Source organism: Schistocerca cancellata, chromosome 6 (assembly GCF_023864275.1).
Source record: "Schistocerca cancellata isolate TAMUIC-IGC-003103 chromosome 6, iqSchCanc2.1, whole genome shotgun sequence".
Classification (NCBI taxonomy): Eukaryota; Metazoa; Arthropoda; class Insecta; order Orthoptera; family Acrididae; genus Schistocerca; species Schistocerca cancellata.
The window spans coordinates 617,090,070-617,102,734 of NC_064631.1; positions in this window are offsets into that span (position 1 = coordinate 617,090,070).

Below are 12,665 nucleotides of genomic sequence, written 5' to 3' on the forward strand. Positions count from 1 at the left end.
AGGATGATCTGTGCCTTTTTCCAATCTTTTGGAACGCTACGCTCTTCTAGAGACCTTCAGTATACCGTCGCAAGAAGGTGTGTAGGGGTGGGGGTGGGGGTGGGGGGGGAGAACAAGTTCTTTCGCGTACTCTGTGTAAAATCGAACTGGTATCTTATCAGGTCCAGCGACCTTTCTTTTGAACCACATGGATCTTTACATTCCAGTGTATTAAACGGCATTTGCTATAAGTCAGTCTCCATGTACAGCTTTCACACTAGTGGGAACCCGTCTAATCGTACTCGAGATAGAAACGAAGAGAACTGTTGATGTTCGTCATATATCTGGTGTACTTACAAAATGTTGCGACAGGCCTGTTGCGTAAGCAGGATTAGTAAAAACGAAGACAGTAATGTTTCAGTGTCTGACGAGCTGTTTTCAACATTTAACGCCGGTGGAGACACTTAATGCTGCATTTGCGTCAGCAGCTGTTGTAATATTACTTTTGCTGTTGCAGCTTTTGCGCCACCTGCTGCAAGAATTGTCACTGATGCTGTTACTGCATAAATGGCTGCTATTGCATTGACAGAGGTGTCCCAAGTTCCGAGATGGTTGCTTGTCCCACCTTGTCTCCACACAGTCCATGTCATTTCCAAAGATAATTTCAAACGCTTTTTCTTCCCAGATTGCAAAATCTTACGCGATACGTACGAACCCTGTCAGCTTCAGCTTGTGTTAACGTGCCACAGCGATGCCTCTGCGACGTGGTTACCGTCGTCGCTGGCGGCGCAGTGTACCTGTGTATCGCAGTTTGAAGGCGATTGATATTGACTTGGCTGGGCAGTTTAATAAGCAGCAATTGATTGGAGGTCCAAATGTTTTTCGTGGACTCCATCTGAACTTCACCTGTGAAAGCCACAACCCCCGCATTCCCTGTGTAACTTTAATCCTACCTACATTATGTTTCTGGACCCTTCTCAATACCCATTCACATTATTTCCAAAATTCCCTCTAGTCAAAATCCTCTGATTCCAAATGCCTCATCTAGAAAACATTACCAGGAACCCACAGGCCCGCATCTCGTGGTCGTGCGGTAGCGTTCTCGCTTCCCACGCCCGGGTTCGATTCCCGGCCGGGTCAGGATTTTCTCTGCCTCGTGAGGGCTGTGTGTTGTGTGCTGTCCTTAGGTTAGTTAGGTTTAAGTAGTTCTAAGTTCTAGGGGACTGATGACCATAGATGTTAAGTCCCATAGTGCTCAGAGCCAGCCAACCCACAGCACCTCTGTCCTCACAGAAGACCAGCAACATCTGATCAAGCTTCAGAACATAGATTTGATTCAGGTCAGAGTTTTGATTTGTTTTATGGCTGAAGAGCACCAACATCACCGGTAAAACGCTGACCTTCTCTGGGGGGAAGAGTAAATTACAGATAAGTAAAACTTGGCTGGCTCCACGTGATGTGAAGAGACATGAATTCGTATAACTCATCGCCATGAGACCCGCTTGGCGAAGTCCAGCTGCGAATGGACAGACAGTTGACCACGGTCAGAACAATACTGTCGCAATTGTCCGTGTCGGCCTCGGTTGGTGCAGAGCTAGAGTGGTCGAGGGTTGGACTCCTGTGTAGCCCAAAGACTGTAGTAGTTTGACGGCAACACAGTGACTATGATCTGTGTTGAATATCTTACAATGAACTGCTTTATATTTTCATTGCTTCGCCCGAAATTGGTGTCGAATGTTATACGCAACACACTCTGTATACCCATCGCTCGCGGGTCTCTATGTGGGACACATCTGCCACAAACTTCAGTTTACCGATATACACTGAAGCGCCAAAGAAACTGGTATAAGCAATGTGTTCAAATACAGAGATGTGTAAACAGGCAGAATACGGCACTGCGGTTGGCAACGCCTATATTAGACAGTAAGTGCCTGGTGCAGTTGTTAGATCGGTTACTGTTGCTACAGTGGTAGGTTATCGGGATTTAAGAGATTTTGAACGTGGTTTTATAGTTGGCGCAAGATGGATGGGTCACAGCATCTTCCAGGTAGCGATGAAGTGGGCATTTTCCCGTACGATCATTTGACGAGCATACCGTGAACATCAGGAATCCGGTAAAATGTCAAATCACCGACATTGCTGCGGGCGGGAAAAGATCCTGCAAGATGAGCGAAGAGAATCGTGCAAAGTGAAATAAGTGCAACCGTTCGGCAAATTGCTGCAGATTTCAGTGCTTGGCTATCAACAAGTGTCAGTGTGCGAACGATTCAACGAAACATCATCAATATGGGCTTTCAGAGCTGAAGGCTCACTCGTGTACCCTTGATGACTGTACGACAAATATCTTTACCCCTTGCCTGGTCCGTCAACACCGAAATTCGACTTTTGATGACTGGGAACGTGTTGTCTGGTCGGACGAGCCTCGTTTCAAAATAAATCGAGCTGATAAAAGTGTACGGGTATGGAGAGAAGCTCGTGAATCCATGGACCCAGCATGTCAGCAGGGGACTGTTCGAGCTGGTAGAGGCTCTGTAACGGTGAAGGGCGTGTGACGTTGGAGTGATATGGGACCCCTGATACGTCTAGATACGACTCTGACAGGTGACACGCACGTAAGCATCCTGTCTGATCAGCTGCATCCGTTCATGTCCATTGTGCATTCCGACGGACTTGGGCAATTAAAGCAGGACGATGCGACATCCCAGACGTCCTGAATTACTACAGAGTGGCTCCAGCAACACTGTCACTCTTCTGAGTTTTAACACTTCCGCTGGCCACCAAAACTTCCCAGACTTGAACATTATTGAGCATATCCGGGTTGCCGTGCAACGTGCTCTTCAGAAGAGATCTCCACCTCCTCGTATTCTAACGGATTTATGAACAGCCGTGCATAATTCATGGTGTCATTTTCCTCCAGCACTACTTCAGAGATTAGTCGAGTCCATGCCACGTCGTGTTGCGGCACTTGTGCGTGCTCGAGGGCACCGCACACGATTTTAGGCAGATGTACCAGTTTCTTTGGCTCTTCAGTGTTTAAAGAGCGTCGCTGTGCACCAGAATTCTTTCTGTACTTCCTTAGGCGCAACTAACGATTATACCCTCTCTAATATTTCTGCTGGCGATGGGCTGCGAGACTGTCGAAAGCGTGAGCTTCGCTACCTCAACGCAGGAGGCAGTAAGAGCGGAAGAATGCCATAAGTCATGACACTTGGTCGCCTGACCAAATACCAACGGCCTACTTAATCGACCGAATTGAAACTGATGTCTTTTAGTTAACATTTCACATTGATCTGTACGTGCTGTGCCGGCCGATGTGGCCGAGCGGTTCTAGGCGCCACAGTCTGGAACCGCGCGACCGCTACGGTCGCAGGTTCGAATCCTGCCTCGGGCATGGATGTGTGTGATGTCCTTAGGTTAGTTAGGTTTTTGTAGTCCTAAGTTCTAGTGGACTGATGACCTCAGAGGTTAAGTCCCATAGTGCTCAGAGCCATTTCAACCATTTTTCTGTACGTGCTGTCATTTATTCACTATCCATTTCTATTGTGCAGTGTTTCCGGTATATTGTTAATGACGTGATAAGTTGTAGAACTGCAGTCTGTTTTTCACATAGGTAAATATTGCCTAGGTTATAATAGATATATATTATAAAAATGGATGTAATTATGTATGTGTGTGTCTGAAACCACTGGATCGGTTTCAGTCAAACTTAATCCAAATATCCCTTTCTATCGGGCAACTATTTCTGTTTGGGTCAGAACACCTATCTATCATAGTTTAGGAGATATGACGACATAAACAATAATATGCGTGAAAAACTGCAGTATCTTGCATAACATTTAAATTTATTAATTCTCTGCCACTAACTCTGTTAGCAATAAATTTAGCGGACAGTGTTCACATATGCCGCTAAATGCAGCTAAAAAATATATATCACGTATCACACGTAGTTCAGGAGATATGAAGCCATGGACACAGAGATTCGTGAAAAAACTGTCGCATTTTGCATGATGTTTAAATGTATTACTTGTTTGCCACTAATTCTATTTCTAACACATTTTGCCCATAGTATCCCGATAGGGCAGTGAATGTACCTACAAAATTGCATCTTTGAGTGATACATAGATCAGGAGATATGAGCTCATAAACATTGCGTTGCGTGAGCAACTGCCATGTCATGCATGATGTTTGAATTTTTTACGTCTTTACTTGTAATTCTACTCACAATGTAATTCGCAGACATTATCCACGTACGTCACTAAATTTGTACAGAAAAAAATACCTTATTGTACAACACATAGTTCAAGATATGTTGTCATGAACACTGAGGCGCGTGAAAAATACCGTACCATGTGTGAAGTTTTAATACATTTATTCCTTATTACCAAACATGCCTACAGTCGACCCGACTTAAGGATATCCCTGGCCCCTGGCAGCGCTTTGACAGATTTCAATTACGAAACGCAATTGGCTGTTGCCGAAAACAATAGTCTTCAACAGAGCTATGAACAGGCCCTGCCTTAGAGAAGTTTAAAAAATCGCGTTGTAGACACACGAAGCATCTGTACCTACACATTTGTACATTATGCGTATTTTTTTGTAAACTTGTTTCATAATTTGAAAGGTATTTTTACGGATACTTGGAAAAGATGTATTTTCGATGTTACACTACAAACACCGTCCATTTTTTGTTTCTGTTTCTGTCAATAATATAAAACTGGCAAAATGAGTACCCGGGCAAGGCCGGGTTTGTCACCTCCTAGTTACAATATGATTTGAAATTATTGTTGTCTGGTAAGGTAATACAAAGAGCCATTAGGGATGTATCGTATACGTAAAACATTGTCAAGATTGAGAAATTTTTGTTGTTGAAACAAGGAAGCTTGAGCTACCGTACTAGGAGTCGGACGCGCGAGTTCATGCAGAAGAGTTATGTGGAAATTTTAATTTGATTGTGAGACGTTTAGGTAACAGGTTTGAGTTTAGACTGTGAGTAGTTTCGAAAGTGGTCCCGCAGAGACCTTTTGGTTGTACTTCGCTAAGTGAAGGTGACCTGGAGGTTATGGAATAGTAATTTTGTACTTTGCATTATTATGAAAATGATTGTTTCTACTGTGTTGAGCCCAAATATAATTACGCTTGAGTATGTGCACTGTGCAGGAGGTGGAAGTGCAAGTATCTTACGATATCTGTGAGATTTGATGTATATCGAACTGCGATTTTGTTCTTCAGAATAGTATTAACGATAGACGAAGACTTTAAGCAATCGACTTATGGACGCACAATACCTAGAAGTTCAAACAGATGGAAGCTGACCGTTTATATGGACCTTTAGTGCATTTCACGCATTGCGTGTGTCGCCTAAACTAAAAGCACAAGTTCTGACGAGATAAACCTGGACAAGGGGTGACCATTTACTGTACTAAACAAGTCTTATCTTAAATGGACATCAAATTCCTGTCATAGCTTCCTTCCCTCTTTGGTGAGACTTTCAGTACGTCGTAAATTGTCGAATCTCTGCGCAGAACTTCAACACTGAATAGTAGTTTCATGTTTACTGCTGCTAAATGTCATAACCAAGATAATCCATTTTATCGTGGTGTAATGGCTGTTGCAGATTTCACTGCAGCCAGCGACGCTACGTCATCCTAAGGTATGTCTTCTCTGGCATCACTCTCCACTCTGAAGGAACTCATCTGTAACAAGAAAATATGATGCCGCTACTGACAGCCATGGATGCATATCTTTGAAATAGCAGATGTTGCTGCTACCATTTTTTGCTCAGCCTCTTGCTCCATTTCTTGCTCGCAGTTTATTGGCTGAAGGCCAGAGGAGCTTACCATTTCACTAACATTTCTTTATAGGAGAGGATCGCATTTCAATTATTATTCATTTGCGTAGATGGCATGGTTTCGTATACAACTACGAAGTTTGCTCTTTGATCAACAATACGCACTAAAGTCTCATGCACATGCATGTTAAATTATTCCTTGCGCAGTTTATGCAACATGCTACAGTATTTACATTACAGCTTTTCCTACATATAATTACGTGGTTCAGAGCTGGACCTCTTTTACCTCTGGATTATTGAATCTCCTTGCTGACGTCTTTATACGTTAATGTTTACGTATGAATATGGCTCCACGACTACTAAAGTAGAATGCGAATTAAAGCTAGGAAAAGGCTAAAAATGTGTCACTTTCGAGAAAGGACTCATTTATAACTGGATAGAACGAAAAAGAAGAAAAACGTCATAGCTCACCAACCGTGAAAGGTTACGTAAAGCAACTAGTCAATTTTTGCTAGCGAGCGAAATATTTGGTTGGCAATTTGGTAGCAGCATTCGACAAAACCAATCAAACTGAATAACATTTTAATATCATTTATGACGAGGTGTTCATTTCTCTAGATCAAAGTATGGGCCAAAACGTATGAAAAAGTCCGCAGCTCGTGGTATCGCGCTCGCGTTCTCGCTTCCCGAGCACGGGGTCCTGGTTTCGATTCCCGGAGGGGTCAAGGGTTTTCACCTGCCTCGAGATAACTGGGAGTTTGTGTTGACCTCATCATTTCATCATAATTCATGAAAGTGGCGAGATTGGGCTGAGCAAAGTTTGGGAATTTGTACGGGCGCTGAAAACCGCGCAGTTGAGCGCCCCACAAACCAAACATCTTCATCATCAACTACGAAAACGATATTAATTAAACGCAATAGATGTATATCAGTTTATGTTTTTACAAAATGCACATTAACTTACATTTTAGTTGTAGCTTCTATGATGAAAGAGTGCGATGATGTTCTTCAAGGTTCCTATATACTTTAGGAACATATCAAATCCACTCAAGTTTCAGTTCACTGAGGTTTCACCACAATTCACTCTAGTCATTAAAATTGGTTTCGTAGTTTGTACAGAATGTCGTGTTTAGTTACTGCTTCGTTTGGAAAAATACCCTTCAGTTACAGCATTAGTGCCAGGAAAGCAGAAGAGAAATGCTAACTTGAGTAAATTTGAGAATGAAACAAGATTCTGACCTGAAAGGCAAGTGGTTTCAACCCATCGTTGACTTGACTATGTATTCTTAGCAGTCCATCACCGATTTCCTCAGTAGTCACCAACTGTTTGACTCATGTTCACCATACATTCCATTTCCTGCAAACTGATTACAGGGCTCAGTTTTGAAATCTAGAGAGGAAGTTCTTTCAGTGTCACCCCATAAAAGTATTTGACATAAGGTAACCCATCAGTGTAAGACTGAGAGTTCCGAAAATTTTCTTCGGTCCACGATTTTAAGTAGGATAGACAAATTTCATAGAAGAATATTATATCGCTGTGAAACCTTTTACCTCTGGTGGAAGCAGGCTTTCCTCTGTTTCATGCTTTTCAAGTACTGTTCTAACACTCGAGGGACGAAACTGATCTTCAGCTTTGTACTGCAAGGTAGTTTTCAACTTGCTAATAGAAGTAATAACTTACGGTAAAGTGGCTGTCTGTCTTCCTACGTTTTTCGCTGCTTCATGAAATGGTTAAGCCTGGATGGGAGTCAAGAATAGCCGTACTTCAGGAAACGTTTTCTGAAGAAGTTTTGAAGAAACAATGAGTATTTCTTTTGAGATTACAAGTAGGAATTTTGTTGTTTAAGCATTTCCTGACTCGTTCCAAAGGCACGCAATAGGGCCAACAATCTTACTTTGACCATGATGAAAATCGTTGCAAAATCTGTTTCCACAAAGGTGCAAAAGTCCTTCAGCGTTTCAGCTCCCATAGTATATGGTTTGAAATACATAAATATTGTGGAAATTATCGTTTCTACATCCACAGGCAAAATATCATAACTCTTCGAACAGTATTATGAAATATACGGCCATCAAGCCCAACTCGTATCAGTCCAAGGCCAAGATGCACATTAGTTTGGTACAAACATTATTCTGACCTTTTCTTTACTGTATTATCGGTACACAGTCCAACAACTTTTTATTCTAGTCAATTTTCTCTGAGGTATTCTTTTAAATAGTCAGTCGCTATAGCAATGTTTCTACAGGCAATAACTTTAATAGAAATAATATTTATTTTACACCAGTTTTGTAGTCATAATATCTAATACAGGCAGGAAAAACTTCAATCTCTTCGTGATTAGATGCGTCAGTCGGAATTGTGAAACGTCACCTTTTCTAAAATACAAATGTTTCTAAAGCATGATGAGCCAAGACATTCACGATTGTGGACTTTGTTTTTGTACACGGACATGTGAATTTTAAACTCTAATCTTTCTTGAAGAAGCTGTGACGTGCAGTCCTTAGACATGAAGCTAAGATAGTGCTGGATTGTATAGTATACGAAGACCTCTCTTCCTGAACACGGGATTTCTCTGATTTGAAGATGAATTTAATGTTCCAGTAGACGCTGCTGTCGAGCATGATCTTTCATGTGTGTCACATTTTAAGTGGAGCTGCACTCGTATATATCCACGTTCACTGTTACTTACTGAGAAATTAGAAATACGCGTCTTATATCTCACTTTTCCTTTAGAGTCCTAAGAACTAATGACAGTCATGAATATGATGAAGCAAAACATGTAAACTTAAGTAACGCGGTATATCGTAACACACTTTAAAATCTGATATACACTACTGGCCATTAAAATTGCTACCCCAAGAAGAAATGCAGATGATAAACGGGTATTCATTGGACAAATATATTATACTAGAACTGACATGTGATTACATTTTCAAGCAAATTGGGTGCATAGATCCTGAGAAATCAGTACCCAGATCAGGCCATAATAACGGCCTTGATACGCCTGGGCATTGAGTCAAACATAGCTTGGATGGCATGTACAGCTACAGCTGCCCACGCAGCTTCAACACGATACCACAGTTCATCAAGAGTAGTGACTGGCGTATTGTTGCTCGGCCACCATTGACCAGACGTTTTCAATTGGTGAGAGATCTGGAGAATGTGCTGGCCAGGGCAGCAATCGAACATTTTCTGTATCCAGAAAGGCCCGTACAGGACCTGCAATATGGGGTCGTGCATAGTCCTGCTGAAATGTAGGGTTTCGCTGGGATCGAATGAAGGGTAGAGCCACGGGTCGTAAAACATCTGAAATGTAACGTCCACTGTTCAAAGTGCCGTAAATGCGAACAAGAGGTGACCGAGACGTGTAACCAATGGCACCCCATACTATCACGCCGGGTGATACGCCAGTATGGCGATAACGAATACACGCTTCCAAAGTGCGTTCAGCGCGATGTCGCCAAACGGGGATGCGACCATCATGATGCTGTAAACAGAACCTGGGTTCATCCGAAAACATGACGTTCTGCCATTGGTGCACCCAGGTTCGTCGTTGAGTACATCATCGCAGGCGCTCCTGTCTGTGATGCAGCATCAGGGGTAACCGCAGCATGGTCTCCGAGCTGATAGTCCGTGCTGCTGCAGACGTCGTCGAACTGTTCGTGGAGATGGTTGTTGTCTTTCAAACGTCCCCATCTGTTGACTCAGGGATCGAGACGTGGCTGCACGATCCGTCACAGCCATGCGGATAAGATACCTGTCATTTCGACTGCTAGAGATACGAGGCCGTTGGGATCCAGCACGGGGTTCCGTATTACCCTCCTGAACCCACTGATTCCATATTCTGCCAACAGTCATTGGATCTCGAGTAACAATGTTGCGAAACGATAAACCGCAATCGCGATAGGCTACAATCCGACCTTTATCAAAGTTGGAAACGTGATGATACTCATTTCCCCTTCTTACACGAGGCATCACAACAACGTTTCACCATGCAACGACGATCAACTGCTGTTTGTGTATGAGAAATCGGTTGGAAACTGTGCTCATGTCAGCACGTTGTAGGTGTCGCCACAGGCGCCAACCTTGTGTGAATGCTCTGAAAAGCTAATCATCTGCCTATCACAGCATCTTCTTCCTGTCGGTTAAATTTCGCGTCTGTAGCATCTACGTGGTGTAGCAATTTTAATGGCCAGTAGTGTAATTTCACGCCTACAGATGACGTATGGCGATAGAAACCAGCTTTATGCCTTGTGCCCAACAATGTAAATACTTAATTAGGGATAAATCTTTCAATAATATTGTTAAATCCGAAACAAACAGGTGTCAAGAAATACCTTTGAAAATATTTGGGACGAAGCTACATAATTCCTCACTGTCCCTTAAAAAAATGGGACTCAACGTCACCTTATTTATTATTTCATACAGACAGCTGAAGGAGAGGGAAAAACAGATAATGTTTATTAGGAAGTTTTGAACTGGTAAATAACGAACGTCTGAAAGATATTTTAGTTGCTAATCTACTACAATTTTGTTAAATATTGCTGCAGTTTGCTCGATGGTTGCTTTGTTTAGAAACATATTACAAGAGTTTATTCATCTGACCACAGATTCTGCTTCCTGTCCTCCATTTGACGAACAGCTTTCATTACTAACCTTGATGGATCGGTTATGTTTAAACTACAGCATGTTATTTGAATTTATTGTTGTGTGATATGATTTAAACAGCGTCTGTCGTGATAATATGTGCGTGTGTGTGTGTGTGTATGTGTTTGTGTGTATGAGTGCAGGCTCTTAGAATGTAAATCGAACATTTTGGTATAAAAACCTGTTTAGTGGTGAGAGCGATGCTTCTAAGTAATCGATAATATATGCTGCTCTGCGATTCATTTTACCCTAGAACAGGCTGTCTCAGCAAACTAGATACTATAGCAAGAACATTCGGAGGGGGGGGGGGGGGGGTAAATGTGAGTATTATATACCATGGAAGACCACAGGCATACACAGATGTATGACACTTGTTAAGGAAATTACTCATTTTACACTGTATTTATATAAAAAAAACTACATTGGCACATGCACTGGTTTTTTTTTTCTTTATCTGGGACTCAGACTTTGTCTGAGACTCAAACTTTGTCTGAGGCGCTAAAAGCATGAGGTATATTATGGTTATTAGGTCGTAGAAACAGTATATTGGGAGTTCAAAGCAATTGGCGGTGAGCCCATCCCTCGGTAAATTTTGCCAGACAGGCCCAGAGCCATACAGAGCAGACAGAGCAGCCCCTCATTGAGACGGGTCTCCAGCAGAACAATGACGTGATACCTGCATTTCCACCAGCCAAAGCTGGGGCTGGAGGTGACAGACTGAAAAAATGCGTCTACACAGTGGAGTCGTAAGCCGGGCGTTGTGTGCACACATAATAAAAATTCACGTTTTCATATTTGCTGTTACTGCAGATAGGCCTATGACCCACTTCCATTGGCCCCCTCGGTTGTATAAGAAACTCTGGCATCTCAGAAACGTTTAGAGATAGAATGTTTAGTACACTTCATAGCTAGGACTAACAAGGTCCAAGGCACAGGCGATTTAGATAAAGATCTTTAAGATTGAATCTGTTCACTTGTTGCTGTGGGAAGCGACAGGACTTAGTAGAAAATCAACTTCCCCCTCAGCAACAACTTAAAAAGGCCAGTAATTGGCAGCTTCTTTTCCTCCAGGGATGCAGGTTTCTTAACTCTTGCCCTGGTTTGACAATTTCTGCTGCGATGGGGGAGGGGATATTTAGTGCATCTACGGCCCTGTGATTGGCTCAAGATAGCGTGAAGGTGGTGTCATTCGTGCACTTTGAGGGAAAACAGATTTTTTTTGTGGGAAATGCGAAGCACTCACATTCTGGACTTTGGTCTGGGAGGGAGCTCTGGTCGGAGCTCTGGCATGTGTCGTGGGTGCTTGGGACTTGTCCTGAGACTGACTTCACTTGCGAGTAGTTAGACTGGAGAGCCTGTGGTGAAATTCTTACTGTACCGATAGTGTGACTTCAAATGTCTCAGACTACTCGTTTGTCGAGGATACATATAATCGTTTTTGGTTTACCAGTGTTGATGTTTGGTATCCTTGTGCATTCTGACATAAAAGTGAGCCAAATTATTCCTTGGTATGACCAGAAATCTAACAGTAATTCAGGGCTCTGGTAGAGAATAAATTGCGATCCGTTTGCCTGATCGCTGGACCATGAGATTCTTGCATTTCTTTTGTGGCCACGATCCACTTACAGGTGCTGCCTCACATCTCACCTCCGCCGCACCCATCTCGCCAGCTGCAAGTTACATCGCCGCATAAAGCAAACTGGGTAACATACTGCTGCTCCAGCATTGTCAGGGCGTACAGATCTCAACCGCCACTTCCTCTCAGCTGCACCTATGTAGTGAAACCACAGTAGACTTAATCAAAGTCTGTTCATCGTCAGATCAATTCAGATTGCATTATCCACATTTTTAGGGCGAGAGTACTTGACACACTTCTGTCCCCAGGATCGTTGTCTGTTGTACTCTTCAACCAACTGTTAGTTGTTTATGGTGTTCAATCAATAACTTGTTTAGCATAATTTATGTCTGTCTTTGTTTTGGGAAAATAAATGTTGTTAGTAAACTAAATTTTGCGCACAATCTCAATCATTTTATATAACAGGCCCACAGGGTTAACTTTCAGTCCCCAACCGTCTCATTCAATATAGATAATAAAAAGTACACAAACGAGTACACAGAGAATGTCTTTGGAGTGCATTACGCAAGGAATCAGCTCATGTACCGCTGATTTCTCTGCTTCACCGCTGTCAACAGCCAGACGTTTGGCCCCGGAAGCGACCGTCTGCACAAGAGGACACCACAAGTGGCTGC